This window comes from Anastrepha obliqua, chromosome 1, assembly GCF_027943255.1.
Source record: "Anastrepha obliqua isolate idAnaObli1 chromosome 1, idAnaObli1_1.0, whole genome shotgun sequence".
In the NCBI taxonomy this organism is placed as follows: Eukaryota; Metazoa; Arthropoda; class Insecta; order Diptera; family Tephritidae; genus Anastrepha; species Anastrepha obliqua.
In genome coordinates this window covers 136,666,231-136,675,854 of record NC_072892.1, presented here as the reverse complement: position 1 = coordinate 136,675,854, position 9,624 = coordinate 136,666,231, and positions in this window count along the sequence as shown.

The window sequence follows — 9,624 nt, the reverse complement described above, 5'->3', positions numbered from 1 at the left end:
ATAACGTGGCCTAGCCATAGTATTCGTTGCGCTTTGATGTACGTAACGTAATAAATTTCTGCCATTAATAAGCTCTTCCAGTTCGTCATTCCATTCGTTCTTCTATGGTCAGAATCATCGAATTATCTGTCGTCAGTTTGCATCCTAGAAATGTGAACGTGCTCACTACTTCAAATTCGTGTTTTCCAATATGAATCTTTTTTGATGGCTGTTTGTTCTTCTGGAAAACAGCAGCATGAATTTGGTTTTTTCGTTGTTTATCTTTAGTCCAATTTCTTCCGTCGCTGCTTCAATGTCGGAGAAGGTTGATATTAGTGCACTCTTGGTTTTACTGACTATCGCTTCATCATCGGCGATTGCATATAACTGAGTTGTTCTATTCATTATATGTCCAGTTCTTTTGGCATCGTTTACCTCGTCTAATGCACGGCACACCATTAGGTTAAAAATTGTTGTTGTTTTGGTGATATTTTCCCCCCTTGTTCACTCCACTCGGGAACATAGGGCCTCGACAAGACTCAGTCTTACGTTGGTTTCGTTAATCTATTTTGTTTTCTGGCAGGTAGGTGATTAGCCTGCCGCTTGGTGGCATATGGTATGAAAATTTGACACATGGTTTTCTATCAGATCCGCAACGTTCACTATGTCATCTTAAAAGTAAATGAGATATTTTTATTGTTATTTTAATATGTGGCACCGTGTAATCTGTATCTTACGTTGCATAAGTCGAAGCCATTCCAGCAATTATGCCGAAACTTCAGTACGCTCTGCAAGGCCAATTGTCAAAAATGCCTATAAAGTAATGGATTTCGTTACAACTTAAATAACAATTTTTTTTCTTATCTCAAGATCTCTAACCCGAACGCCTTTTGCGATGCCATGGTTTATGTCTCTTATATGGATATAATTTTTGAAACAAAAGTCTGCTTCTGGACTATCGATAAATGTATCCAAAACAAGCTAGATTCAGCCTCTGAATTTATAAGTTTTCTCTGAATTATTGCAAAAAGAATGCAATATAAAAACCAGCAGCTGCTTATTGTTCATATGGAAAGTAGAAGCAACACAAACTAGTCATGGCTCTAAATTCACTATGGGTACTTCCGTTCGGGCGGTTGGATTTCCCTGCAGAGCTCTTGTACGCTTAGTGATTAATTCATCCATTGACACTTTTATCTATTTATGCATTTATTCAAACTAAGCTACTGTGTGTGCAGTGGTAATTAACTTATCTGATGTTTTCATTATTTCCTATTGTTCTAAATGGGAACGGTAGTTGGCAAGTATCGATTAACTAAACTTTAGAGTAAAATGAATCTATGAAAGTCACAATACAATTGAAGAGTTGGTGGTAGTGTTTCACTGCTGCTTTACTTTAACACAATAAAAATCTTAGCATTTATTAGGTGCGCAACTAAGTTCCCGCTGTTTTTTTGATGAAAATACAACTTTATTCTGAAATAATGCTTACAAGTGAATCATTGAAAGTATTGCCCATCGCTGGCTATTACTTTTTCCCATCTTTCTGGCAGATCTTGTATACCGACGCGGTAATACTGTTCATCGTTTGAGGCTATCCACGGATCAAGCCATTTTTCTGTGTCTTCATATGAATGGAACGGCTGGTCAGCTAGATCATATGCCATTGATCGGAACAGGTTGAGGTGGATAATCGGCTGGCGCAATATCTGGAGAATACGGCGGGTGTTTCTAGGTAGGTTTTACCGGGTTTGGCAACGTGAGGCCGAGCGTTGTCATGCTGTAGATTCACTTTTTCATGCCTCTCCGCGTATTGCGGCCGCTTCTCGCGCAGTGCTCGGCTCAATCGCATCAATTGAAGTCGATACCGATCCTCAGTGATGGTTTCGCTTATTTTTAACAGTTCATTATAAATAACACAAACTTGGTCCCACCAAATACATAGCATAACCTTCGCAGCGTGAATACTCGGTCGAGGCGACGACATAGAAGCGTGACCGGGCAGTCCCCATGATTTTTTTTTTCTTTCGATTGCTGTAATTAATCCATTTTTCATCAGCCGTCACGATGCGAAAACCCTTCCTCCCTTCCTTTTTTGCCGCTGGAGCAGTTGTTCACAGGCGAAAAAACGACGTTCAACATCCCTTGGCTTTAACTCATAATGAACCCAAATCCCCTGTTTCTTAATCATTCCCAAAGCATGCAATCGCTTGGAAATGGATTTTCGGGTAACTCCTAATACTGAAGCAAGCTCTTCTTGCGTTTGACTCGTATCCTCATTAAGCAATGCCTCCAATTCAGCGTCTTCGAAGGTTTTTGGCCTTCCTTCACGCGGACGGTCGTCAACATTAAAATCACTGTCTTTGAAGCGACGGAACCAATCTCGGTATGTTGTTTCACTTAAATCAGCATCTCCATAAGCCTTTTGTAGCCTAATGAAAGAGGAAAATCAACACTTCCCGCAAATGACGATTATTCGGCAGAAAATCAGACATTTTCACAAAACCAAAAGTACACTTGCTCGCATAACTCTGCGTACACTTAGAAAAAGAACAAAACTTTGATGTTTAGTAGTCGATTATTTTAAATATAAGGCACTTGAGACTATGATTTTTTTTTTTTTGACTCTTTGCTTATATCTTAACATATTTATGCTTTCTTTTCATTAAAAAAAAAAAACAAACTTAATAGCAACAAACAAAAATATGACTCCTCAAAAGTCTGCGTACATTTCAATTATTCTGCGTACAATGCCGAAATTTCTTGTTTTCAATACTTTGTTGGATTTCCATTTCGTTTTAAAACCTCTGCCAGACGTCTAGACATTGAATCAACCAGATTTTTAGTGTCCTCGGCAGTTATTTTGCTCCACTCCTCCATTATGACTTCCTTCAACATGTTTTTAGAGCTTATGTTGTGCTGACGAATCCTACGCTCGAGTAAATCCCATAGGTGCTCAATAGGATTTAGGTCTGGAGACTGAGGATGGGATCTGAGCTGGTTTTTACATTGTAAAGCAGCCAGAGCTTTACAATATGGGCGGTATGCTTCGGATCATTGTCCTATTGGAAGCAAAAGTCGTCTTGGAGCTGCAGTTTCTGAGCACTCTGCAGTAGGTTTTCATTTAGTATGTTGATATAATCTTTGTGGTCCATTGTCGACTCTATAAACGTGAGACTTCCTACACCGTTGGCCGCCATACATCCCCACACCATAATACCACCACCTCCATGTTTTACAGTTGGCAATAAATTTTCTTTGTCCATGGCAGTTCCGCTTTTTCTCCATGCCAGCTTCTTTCCTTTTATGCCAAATATGCAGAATTTGCTCTCATCTGAGAATATAACCTCCTTCCAGAAGCTTAGGGGTTTCGAAACGTGTTCATTGGCGAAATCCAATTCTTTCTATTGATCTCAGATATATGCGGCTTCCTACGGGCAACACAGCCATGATATCCGGCATTTCTCCATGAGCGTCTAACGGTAATCGCGAATTCCGGCATTGTACGCAGAATAATTGAAGTGTACGCTGACTTTTGAGGAGTCATATTTTTTTTTTTATATTTTACAACAATTGGACTATTAGATTCTGCTTGTACTCATTGTTTAGTGCTGTTTTCAGTTCTACAAAACAAATTTGCCTTTTCACCGCGTATAAATCGTTCAATGTTGCACTCATACCTATAAAAAAGCAAGTTTTTGCCTATTCAGATAAATAGCGCAAGTCACTGCGAGTATGTACCTATCTTCGTCTAGCACAGGCATTTCCTAATATTAACGTTTGAAGTAGTCAGCGCTATGATTTTTCAAGTTCTAATAAACAAACCTGTAAAAAAGCTCATCCACAAGTTCCCGCATCCTCAGTCCCCCCACTCTCCCTAAGCTATACACGCATCTTGTCATAACTTGTGGAATTCACTGCCCCATATATTAAATATTCTATAAATCTTTCGCACATTATTTCTTTCAATTACTCCAAGAACCAGCTAAGCGGATGTTGTCATACTTCAAACATCCATTAGTAGGACAGACTCGATGAGTCGCTGTTGAAAAGTGATATTTGTCCACAACGAGAGAAAAATTTGTCTATCAACTGGCTAATTTCTTATTTGAGCACTTTTACCAATACCTCATTAATGTTAATATTAACAACGCTGGGTCACTGCTAATCTTCCAGTAAGTAGTCGGATACTCATTTCTGAAAGCCTCAGTAATTAGTTGCGCGTTCTTCGTTCACCAATTGCAAGCGAAATTGAGTTGTCTCGCGCTTTGCTCAACTTGTGAATGCAGAAAACTGAAATGGCAGTCGAAAACTTTTGATTGATTAGGCAATCTTTATTACTTTTGTGTAGAATCATTCATGACATTTATTTTTTAAAGACAATCCCTTTCAAATGTTGGCCGCAACTACACCGTAATTCGGCCAACCGTACACACCAAGGCATTTAGATTTTACATACCCCCACAAATAAAAGTTCAGAAGTGTGATATCACATTACCTTGGTGGCCAATCCAATGGTCCGAGGCGAGAGATAAATTTCTCACCGAAACGACAACGCAGTAAATCCATTGTTTCACGGGCTGTATGGCAAGTAGCACCGTCTTGTTGTAACCAAAAGTTGTGGGCATCACGGGCTTCAATTTTCGGCATCAGAAAATTGTTTATCATGCCGCGATAGCATTGGCCATTCTCTGTTACATTGGTACCAACCTCGTCCTTGAAGAAATATAAACCGATGATGCCTCCAGCCCATAGACCGCACCAAACAGTTGGACGTAATGGCTGTTCTTGAATAGCTTCTGGTTGCTTTTTAGCCCAAATATGACAATTAACGTAGCCATGTAGCTAAAAATGGCCCTCATTGCTGAACATCATAAGTTGGCCTAACCGCGCGATGAACACTTTTCACAGAGGGTCGATTTTCGCAATAGAATTGTACGATTTGTAAAAGTTGTTGAGGCGTAAGTTTTTCCATTATGAAATGTCAATTTCCATTATGAAAGTTATTTATTCAGTTTGACAGTAGTCACACGTGACAGAACAGAAACCTTTTTAGAAAAATAATTGGTCAAATCTGGTCATTAAAGTGTTTTGAAACACTAAAAAACTAACGCATGGACTGCAATGTTGTCGTAATAAATTCTTTTTATGATTTATGCTCTCAATGTTTCCAGGCGAAAATACTAGCAATTGGGTTAGGCTACCAGTCGCAGACTTCTCTTTTAAATGCACTATCACTGTTCCTACGGATAATCAAGCTGCTATCCAGGCACTGGATACGACTACAACAACCTCAAAGCTGATGGGAGTAAGAATAGTCTTACTACCCTGCGTAAAAACCATAAAGTTTTCTTAATCTGGGTCTTGGTACATCGAAACATTGAAGGTAACCAAAAAGCAAAAGGGGGATCTGTCATGAATAACATTTTTATAGAATCTGTATTCACACCACCGAGTACAATCAATAATTCAAAGTATCTACAAATCTCGGAATGCAGCTGGAGAGAGCAGATGCATGCCTAATTAGCAGAGCGCTTTGGCCCACTTACGACATCAAACAAACGTCAACATTGATGAACATGGAACGACAGGATGCCTGGGTATTCACGGCAGTCATAACTAGATTTTAGTCTACCGGGGAACAAGCAGCCAAAATTATAGCCCATCTATTCGTCCATAAAGGTTGCCCATCTCGCTGATGCCGGATGTACACAATGTACAAGTCGGCTTGCGTCCACGGCCCTCATGCGTCGCTCTGTACGGACATCTAGAAGACCTGGACTACGCGGATGAAATATGCCTGATGGCGCACACTCGGCAAAATTGCATGCGGTCAGCGCTTTTGCAGCTTCAACTGGGCCAAAAATCAACATTGCCAAAACAAAATTTATTAGCATTAACACCAACGAAATCCAAGCTATTCAGAACGCTGCACCCCCTTAAAAGTAGTAAATGAATTCTGCTATCTCGGCAGCATTATCACAAAAAATGATGGATCAGCAATAGATATTCGCAACTGCATATCAAAAAGACGGTGTCCGTTTGCTATGCTGGACAAAGTCTGTAGATCGGCACATATAACCAGGCGTAGGAAGTTGCGGAACTACGACGCTAACGTAAAATCGGGCCTATATGGTTATGAGAAATACGACGTCGCAAATGGAAGTAGATCGGTCATACACTGCATAAACCCATGGACGACATCAAGGGAGTCGCAGACGCGGGAGACCAGTCAAAAACTGGAAGCGACAGATGGATGCAGAAGCGCAGAAAGCAGGCTATTTGTGGGAACAAATAAAATTTCTAGCTTCAAATAAATAAAATTTTAATGTGTTAAAAACTATGTTCCAACTAGTAACCACGGGAATATATCACGACACATACTGTCACAGTTGTAGCGCAGACACACCAAATTTAGCGAAGCCATCAACCATCTGTGCGATCGTTCTGGCAGAAAAATATGAAACACCAATTGCGCTCCAAGCAGCAAGAAGGCGTTGTTCCTAAGCAATGACAGGCATTTCTACTATTTAAGACTGGTTGCGACAGGCTAATCACCTACCCTGTCAGAAATCAAAATAGATTAACGAAAACAACGCAAGACCGGGTCTTGTCGAGCCCCTATGCTCCCAAGAGAAGTGCACAAGAAAAAAAATACTGTCCCAGTTGTAAACAATCAGAGCAAAAGGAAACAACTTTCCATTTCCTCTGTGAATGCCCTGCCCTATGGGGGAGAGAATGCCAATCCCTGGCAAACCATTACTCGATAGATAGTCGAATGACTGTCAGACCTAGACGCCAACAACCTAATAAGGTTCTTAAACCGCACAAACTGGATATAGTCTTGCTGCAAAAAACCGTTAAACAATATCAACTTGTCACTACCGAGGATGCAGCAACAAAAGTGGTGCAGAAGCGTTAGTTGGATTCTGGATGAATCACCACTTCTACCAACAAACCAACTAATCTTACTTTTGTTGATGGTGGTGGAGATGTTGTCTGAGTACCACAGCCCAGACCAAATTAGGCACAAAAGATGCCACTTTAATACACTATTTGTAGAACTACTGCTTTTTTTAGTCGAACCTTCTTGATTTGACTATGACAATTTTCTTTTCTGCAATTTCTTTCAAATTGACCATCGAGAAGTCCCCCAGCATTCTATGTCGTAGAGCACCCAGACTTGTGCACTCACACAGATAGTGAAAAATAGTTTCTTTAGATTCAACCCATCGCCCCTAGAATGGTCGCCCTTCCAGGTTTGACCGGTGCCCTGTTATTGTTGACGAAGTTCAGAATATGTCTACTCCTGGCTTTCTTAACAACTCGTCATTTCTTGATTTGTTCAAATTGTTCTACTATTTAAGACTGGTTGCGACAGGCTAATCACCTACCCTGTCAGAAATCAAAATAGATTAACGAAAACAACGCAAGACCGGGTCTGCGTGAAAAATACTATTCCAATTCACCAGGCAAAAGGACTTGGACGAATATACACTGGCGCCGACGCCACACTCCATCTTGGAACGGTCAGTGTAAAGTGCAGTTGTATTATCTTTGACTACTGAATACAAAAATAACTTTTTTCGCTTAGGATACTTTACCTTAAACTCTATTCTGAAGTCTAGAGTAGCGGAAGTAAAATCTGCTAGTAAGCCTTTGGCTGTCTAAAATAATACTATGGCCAAACGTCCAAGTATTCCAAAAACCAACTTACAAGGTCTCTTAGAAAAGTATCCGACTTTGTTTTTTATTCCTAACACCTGACAAATTCGAATCACGCGCGCTTGCATAAGCAGAGGAAGGTTACAGTCCTGCACATGTGTGAATTCTTTCCCGCCTGTCGCTAGCGTCAGTTGCTGTCAAGCAGTGTGAACGTAACATGGTATTTAGTGCTCTCGTCGGGTTTTGAATACGTCTTGATGCCGTGGAATGCTTCCACTGTGACGACTACATTTTGGTTTCCGGGTCGTACCCGTACACCCAGGACTCATCACCAGTGATAATGGTGTTCATGAAGTCGGGATCACTGTTTATAGAGTCCAGCATGTCCTGTGAGACTTCAACACGAAGTTTCTTTTGCTCCGCCGTCAGCAGCTTCGGCACAAATTTAGCCGCCATTCTCTTCATGGCCAAATCTTCGGTCACAATGGAGTGAGCCGAAAAAGTGCTCATATCTACCTCTTCTGCAATTTCTCGGATAGTCACACGACGGTCCGCGTTCACTTTGGCAGTGACATGCTCATTTCGGCATGTTGATGGCCGACCAGAGCGTTGCTCGCTCTCCGCCGAAGTCCGACCGTTTTTAAACCGATTGAACCACTCCTTAATCTGTGTGATGCCCATAGCATCGTCACCGAAAGCCGTCTGAATCTTTCCAATGGCTTCCACCTGGCTATCGCCCAGTTTCTGGCAAAATTTGATGCATGCAGTAACGCTGCTCCAATCGTTCCGTCATTTTGCTTGTATTCAAAAACCGACGAGAGCACTAAATACCATGTTACGTTCACACTGCTTGACAGCAACTGACGCTAGCGACAAGCGGGAAAGAATTCACACATGTGCAGGAAGGTTACAGGTCTGCTTATGCAAGCGCGCGTAATTCAAATTTGTCAGGTGTTAGAAATAAAAAACAAAGTCGGACTTTTCTAACTGACCTCGTATTTTATTCTGAAGGCAATATTCGGTGCCATTAGCCGTAGTTGTAAGTCTTTTGATAACAGATAGAGCATTACATTAAGTGCCTCTGATGAGCACGATCTCATAGCTCCAGTTATTCCTGTGCAGGCTGCGCAATGTACATTTGTTAACCGCCTAAAGTTGTACTGTTCGTTTAATGTAGGCCACCATACTAGTGCTCCCTATAGCACAATCGGTCTTACGATGGCGATACTCACTTTTAGAAGGATATTAAATTTACGAACTTCAAACTCTAGTCGCCGCCTCTGAGTCTTAATTGACTCAAATTTAGTAGTTTCTTAGTACTTTATTTTTGTTTATTTCTTTTATAACTTTATGTTCCTACAGCGTGTCTCTAAAATAAAAAATATGTTTTTTTTCTATAAAAATTATGACTACCCTAATGTACTTATGTATATTCGCACATCGAGTGTTTATATCCTGTTGCCTTTCTCGTGGAAGCAGCGTGCCCAACTGAAAACAATTAATAAAAACCTCACTATTGGAAGCCTGTTTACCGTTACTCGCCAGCTATCCACTTCGCCATTACATCATTACCGTAACGCCAAAAGCACAACTTTTTAATACACTTGATTATGGGCATTAACTATCTATTGTAGCAACGTAGATTGAACGCATAAATAAATTTAATTGAATTATATCATAATATGTCCTGTAATAATAAAGTAAGTGATCTCATATGGAGCCGACGCGACTGCTGGTGTGCAACAGACAACCCACACTTGCCACATGCCTCCCAAAGGAAAAAATGTGTATGTATGCGCCTGTGTGTATGTAATTATGTGTATGTCTATTTATTGGTGCAAATATAGCAACTACTCCAACATGCTTTCATAATTGATGGCGCAAATCGCCCATTTTTTTGCCACAAAGACTATTACCGTTGCTGTTGCCACCAACTCCAGCAACACCACCACCATCGCCGCCAACAAATCAGCAAACCAT